Here is a 7,310-nt window from a genome sequence, read left to right on the forward strand (position 1 = left end):
CGCTGCTGGGTTTTTCATACTCATCAGTTTCCCATGTGTATCAAGAATGGTCCACCACCCAAAGGACATCCAGACATCTTGACATAACTGTGGGAAGCATTCGAGTCAACATAGGCCAGCATCCCTGTGGAACACTTTCGACACCTTGTAGAGTCCATGCCCTGACGAATTGAGGTTGGTCTGAGAGCAAAAGCAGGTGCAAATCAGTATCAGGAATGTTTTCCTAATATTACACTCAGTGTATACAGGGCATTCAGACAGTATTCAGAACCCTTGACGTTTCCCACATTTTGTTACATTACAGCCTTATTCTAAAATGTATGAAATTGTTTTTTCCCCTCATCAATCTACACACAATACCCCATAATGACAAAGCAAAAACAGGTTTTTGCAAATGTATTAAAAATATAAAACGTATATATCACATTTACATATGTATTCAGATCCTATACTCAGTACTTTGTTGAAGCACCTTTGACAACGATTACAGCCTCGAGTCTTCTTGGGTATGACTCTAAAACACATTTGGGGAGAACGGGCTCGTTCTGATGACTGGAGCAGAATAGGTGGAATGGTATCTAAAACATTTTTAAAAACGGTTTTCAGGTGTACTCCGATCAAGTTGTAGAAACAGCTCAATGACGATCAATGGAAACAGGATGCACATGAGCTCAAATTCGAGTCTCATAGCAAAGGGTTTGAATACTTATGTAAATAAGTTATTTCTGTTTTCTATTTTTCATGTTTTCCAAAATGTTAAACCTGTTTTTGCTTTGTCATTATGGGGTATTGTGTGTAGACTGTAGAAATAATGTAATACATTTTAGAATAAGGATGTAACAAGATGTGGAAAAAGTCAAGGGGTCTGAATACTTTCCGAATGCACAGTATCTCTCTATAATGTGTGGGAATACTTTGGAAGATTCCCAAATTAAAATCATTTGGGCTGATTTGCTGGTGTTTTTACAATATTTTATGTCCCACAAGAATATATATACAGTATATCACAAAAGTGAGTACAACCCTCACATTTTTGTAAATATTTGAGTATATCTTTTCATGTGACAACACTGAAGAAATGACACTTTGATACAATGTAAAGTAGTGAGTGTACAGCTTGTATAACAGTGTAAATTTGCTGTCCCCTCAAAATAACTCAACACACAGCCATTAATGTCCAAACCGCTGGCAACAAAAGTGAGTACACCCCTAAGTGAACGTTGTCAAATAAGCGTTAAAAACATGTGGATAAAAACTGGAACATGGAAGATCCTGGATAAAAACGTGTTTTTAAAGCTTATTTTATAGCGAGGGACATATTCAACCCAACATATCGTAAGTATTGTTCCTAGAGATAAGTGTTAGGGGTCATTCCACCAATTCTGTGCCTTTTGAGAAAAATAGTTTTCACCTAATTTTAATTTCACCTAATTTTAACATTCTGTCATAAGGACCACATGTTCATCTCATGAGGTTAAACTCTTGAGATGGCAATCAGCAGTTGAAACATGAACAAAGGACTCCCTGCCACTGTTTTGCTAAAAAGCTTAGGGATGGGGATGGAGAAATGTAACCACTTGTTTTGATGCTATTCAGCGTTTGTTTATATTTACTTTGTTTACAAACATTGGAGTAAACAAGCTTATATATTGGGTTCTGATGGGGTTTGACAGTTCATGCAGCGTTTATAATTTATATTCTTCAACAATCTATGGGTGGTACATATACAGTATATCGTTAATTTAGTCCAACAATGGATGTAGCGCTTGCAGATTGCCCCTTTAAATCAATAAAAATACTATTGTAAGTGCCCTTTACGTGCCAAATAAAGTAACAGGGTTGACAATTTCATGTTAAATCAGCCATAAATCTACTTGTGACAGGGGGAATGCAAGCTTGTTGTGTGCAACAGGGCATCGAAATGGAATGCAAGCTTCACAAAAAAAAAAGAAATGTAAAAAAATGATTCTAGCCTGTCTATGGGTAACAGGGTTGATGTTTTATGCTGGGTCCACTCAGTAGAACCAGCTCACCTGCTTGTACCATATGATTTCACTATTAGATTTCAATGTTTCTTTTGAAAAAAATATTTACAAGGAATACTTTCCCCATATTTAAACGAGAGCTCAGATCACATAACAAGGATGAAATTACTTTGTCAAAGCAACCAAATACCCAGGGCTGTACAATGATGGTGAAAAGTCACAGAGGGTGCACGGAGGGACACTTAAGCAAGTCGTTATTCATATTTACATAACGGGTGGGTTTAATCTTGAATGCTGATTGGTTAAAAGCACATTCCAGCTGGTGTCTATTCCACAAGTTACCACCGGCTAAATCTACTCTGTTCCATCTGACTGTGCAATCCACTGTCTCATCCGCCCATCCAGGCAAATTATGAACTTGATCTCCACTATAAAAAGCATCTAGACATTATCTCACATTTCTTTTAAACTAACATTTAGTTTTCAACAGCGGAAATGTGTATATCCTTCCAGTCTGTCTCTCCAACATTTGCAACATTGTTTCAATATTTAAATGAAATCTCCAGCTGTCCCGTAGTAATGAACGTGTCGGGAATCGGGACGAGACAGACAGATAGGCAGGCAGCGTTTCTCAGCCAGTCGAAATCATGAATCAGCTGGCATCATTTCTATGGATATATACAAAGGCATGTCAATTGAGAAAAAGTCAAATGAATGAAGTGCAGCTAGTTTGAGGTCTTTCCAGCTTCAGTGTTTGAAGTGATTGTGTTAGCTGTGTTGTTGGCTAGCTCCTCTGAACACCAGTGTCCTGACGAGAGAGCACATTTTCTATGCCAGGCGAAATCGCGCCTTATTAGCATGGATGTATCCAAATAAATGTCTCTAGAAAACAGCTTAAACAAATGTAATTGCAGCTACTGTTGTTATTGTTTTTTACATTTGGCGTGACTGTAAGTTAGCCATAGTTGGCTAGCTAGCAAGCAAGGAATAAGAATTTTGCCAGCCAGTATGGCAGTGGAATATTTAGAACGAACGGTTGGGTCACGTCGATAGATACAGAACAAAAAAACTGAACGACTGGATCGTGTCCCTGGCAACCAAACCAATAGAACGAATGACAAGCCAGCTTAGGTGGCAACCTTAGATTTGTGTTGGGACTATATCTTGTGGAAGGATGAAATAGTATGAATAAATTCATCGAAATAAAGTTTTTAATTAAAATATGTCCATCATTATTTGATTATGTTGGTAACCCGTTGTATTAAAGTGATAATGCCCTTGAAGCTGGTGTTTGGAGGATATATTGGCACAATACCTGTGCACAATACCTGTGCACAATACCTGTGCACAATACCTGTGCACAATACCTGTGCACAATACCTGTGCACAATACCTGTCACAATACCTGTGCACAATACCTGTCACAATACCTGTGCACAATACCTGTGCCAATATATCCTCCAAACACCAGCTTCAAGGGCATTATCACTTTTTTAAAAATCTGATTGATTGAATTCTCCCTGTGGTCTATTTTAAAGGGCACTTCATTTAATATAACAAGCTTTTAAAATACAATATTGGCAATTTCTATTTAATGCAAAAGGCACTCTTTTCATGACACTTTTTTGGTGAAACCAAATAGTTTAGGTTAGGTTGATCAAGGACACCACGCTACTGTTCTTAAAAGTCCAAATTGTTAATATAAATATTATTGATATAAATGCCTAGTTGCGGATGAAGCTACCTAAAGTGGGATCCCTCTCCATTGAGTCACAACAGGTAGTTGGGATACATACATATTATGAATAGTCTTTAACAAATATGTCATTTAGTAGGCCTATTTATTATATAGCCTTAAAGTAAAAATTACACACTTGTATTACAGTAAAGTAAATGCCACGTTTACCTGTTCTGGCACACTTCCTGGAAAATTGCAGCTCTGTGTGGATGCATCCCACTAAGCATGGACCGACGCCGACATCTTTTGGACGTATTTTTTAGGGCCAGTCTTGATTGCAAATCAATCATATGCGTCTATGCTTGGTTCAGAATCTGGTCTTATTTGGGGACTGAGCTCATTCGAATAATACCCAGCATGCTTTACAAGTGTTTGTTTAACATTTACATTTTGGTCATTCAGCAGACACTTTTATCCAGAGTGACACACAGTCAGTGCTAAGATAGATAAACAACATAGCACAGCCATGGCATAAAAAAATATTTCTGCAACCGTTAATGAGGATGTTTATTTAACCTTTATTTAACTAGGCAAGTCAGTTAAGAACAAATTCTTATTTACAATGATGGCCTACCAAAAGGCAAAAGGCCTCGTCTTTGGACACTGTGCTATCTAACCTCCAAACAAGCTTCAATGCCATACAACACTCCTTCCGTGGCCTCCAACTGCTCTTAAACGCTAGTAAAACCAAATGCATGCTTTTCAACCGGTCGCTGCCTGCACCTGCATGCCCGACTAGCATCACCACCCTGGATGGTTCCGACCTAGAATATGTGGACGTCTATAAGTACCTAGGTGTCTGGCTAGATTGCAAACTCTCCTTCCAGACTCATATCAAACATCTCCAATCGAAAATCAAATCAAGAGTCGGCTTTCTATTCCGCAACAAAGCCTCCTTCACTCAAGCCGCCAAGCTTACCCTAGTAAAACTGACTATCCTACCGATCCTCGACTTCGGCGATGTCATCTACAAAATGGCTTCCAACACTCTACTCAGCAAACTGGATGCAGTCTATCACAGTGCCATCCGTTTTGTCACTAAAGCACCTTATACCACCCACCACTGCGACTTGTATGCTCTAGTCGGCTGGCCCTCGCTACATATTCGTCGCCAGACCCACTGGCTCCAGGTCATCTACAAGTCTATGCTAGGTAAAGCTCCGCCTTATCTCAGCTCACTGGTCACGATGGCAACACCCATCCGTAGCACGCGCTCCAGCAGGTGTATCTCACTGATCATCCCTAAAGCCAACACCTCATTTGGCCGCCTTTCGTTCCAGTACTCTGCTGCCTGTGACTGGAACGAATTGCAAAAATCGCTGAAGTTGGAGACTTTTATCTCCCTCACCAACTTCAAACATCAGCTATCTGAGCAGCTAACCGATCGCTGCAGCTGTACATAGTCTATTGGTAAATAGCCCACCCTTTTCACCTACCTCATCCCCATACTGTTTTTATTTATTTACTTTTCTGCTCTTCTGCACACCAATATCTCTACCTGTACATGACCATCTGATCATTTATCACTCCAGTGTTAATCTGCAAAATTGTAATTATTTGCCTACCTCCTCATGCCTTTTGCACACATTGTATATAGACCCCCCCTTTGTTTTCTACTGTGTTATTGACTTGTTAATTGTTTACTCCATGTGTAACTCTTTGTTGTATGCTCACACTGCTATGCTTTATCTTGGCCAGGTCGCAGTTGCAAATGAGAACTTGTTCTCAACTAGCCTACCTGGTTAAATAAAGGTGAAATAAAAATAAAAATAAAAAATAAAAAAGGGACAGGAGCTGGGATTAAAAATATATATTTTTGTAAAAAATATAAATATTGGACAAAACACACATCATGACAAGAGAGACAACACAACACTATATAAAGAGAGACCAAAGACAACAACATAGCAAGGCAGCAACACATGACAACACAGCTTGGTAGCAACACAACATGACAACAACATGGAAGCAACACAACATGGTACAAACATTTTTGGGCACGGACAACAGCACAAAGGGCAAGAAGGTAGAGACAACAATGCATCACGCAGGGCAGGCACAAATGTCAGTAATAGTGTCCATGAGTCTTTGAATGAAGAGATTGAGATAAACTGTCCAGTTTGAGTGTTTGTTGCAGCTTGTTCCAGTCACTAGCTGCAGCAAACTGAAAATACAAGCAACCTATGGATGTGTGTGCCTTGGGGACCTTTAACAGAATGTGACTGGCAGAACGGTGTTGTACTGTATGTGGAGGGGATGAGGGCTTCTTAGATATCATGTTTGACTACTTTGAAATTCATGCTGTTTTAAAGATTGTAAAATAGAATATGTATTTACAGCTCCAATCTTCAGTTGGCTCCCCTTTCCTATATTAAATGGATTTACAAATTATTAGTATTATATAATGCTTACTTGTCAATGTCTGTAAATTGTGTCTTTTCAACTTTAATTCAGAACCTGAAAAGGAACCTGATTTCATCCGGTAAATATACATTTTCAACATCCGGAAAATACTTATTTTAAATGTCAGGAAAATACATATGTTCACCTTTCATTCAGAACATTTAATGAATGTCTGGAAAATACAAATCTAAAATTCATATTTTCAATGTAATTTTGCTTACTGGGTGTAGCTTCTGTGCAGAGGTCATGATGACTTGAAATCATTGCCTGAAGTAGAAAGAAGCAAGTCTGAAGAAAGCATTCATCACAGACGTTGCCAAGATACAGAGTAACTAAATTGTATGTTGTGCAGCTAAGCAACAACCATAAACTAAGGCTTGGGAGCATGCTGTGTGCTGAGTCAAAAAAAAGCAAACCTGTAATACTGATTGTGGCGTGGTAGACTACCACTGGAAATGTTCAAGTGCAGGGAATTACTTTTCTCTCCATATTCGTTGACACTCGTACTGCTGCACCGAATCCTGACGTTAAGAAAAATACTTATCTCAGCAAGGTGTATTTAGTGGGAAGCGATGAGTCAGCTTGAGCTGCGTGACACCAGTCACAAACAGCCACCTGGACACACAGATAGGCCTATCACAAGCTCAACGGCAGCATACTCTGCAATTTGGCCACCCCTTCCCTAGCCACACACTACTTTTTATATAACCAATCAACATGAGCTTGTAAGTGGCATCGGATAATGAATGATGACTGTGACTGAAATGATTGTACCGACCTCCCCTGTGCTCATAATACTGTAAGTGTTGTGTGTGCAGACTGGGCTGTACTGGGGGCTGTTCATCTGGGGGCTGAGCTCTTGAAGCACTGGTACAATGTGAGCAGTGTCTGGTGTGTGCCAGTCTATCTTTCCTCCCCCTGTGATGGTAAGTAGGGGCTTAGCAAACTATTATCACAAAAGAAACATGCGCATAATAAAAAGCACAATCAAAAGGGTAGAGGAATAGTATTGGTATTGCTGACAGTATTGGTGCTGAAACTGTATAGTGATCCTGTTCCTTTTTGCAGACTCCTTGGCTGGTATCTGTGAGGCAGCAGGGATCCAGGATGTCCGTTGGTACCTGTATTGGGATATGGAGCAGAGGGGTGTGGGTGTGCAGAAAATGATGGCGGATCTGGAGATG

The 7,310-nt window shown here is 39.6% G+C and overlaps 1 protein-coding gene across 1 annotated transcript in view; it reads left to right on the forward strand.

Annotated features, from left to right (window-relative positions):
- LOC109879537 (beta-1 adrenergic receptor-like) overlaps window positions 1–7,299 on the forward strand; it is a 29,283-nt gene extending 21,984 nt beyond the window's left edge. Inside the window, exon 2 of the mRNA XM_020471727.2 lies at window positions 7,195–7,299. The gene's annotated coding sequence lies outside the window, so the exon portion shown is untranslated. The remainder of the gene's footprint in view (window positions 1–7,194) is intronic.
- The last annotated feature ends 11 nt before the right edge of the window (window positions 7,300–7,310 follow it).

Source organism: Oncorhynchus kisutch, linkage group LG3 (genome assembly GCF_002021735.2).
Source record: "Oncorhynchus kisutch isolate 150728-3 linkage group LG3, Okis_V2, whole genome shotgun sequence".
Lineage (NCBI taxonomy): Eukaryota > Metazoa > Chordata > Actinopteri > Salmoniformes > Salmonidae > Oncorhynchus > Oncorhynchus kisutch.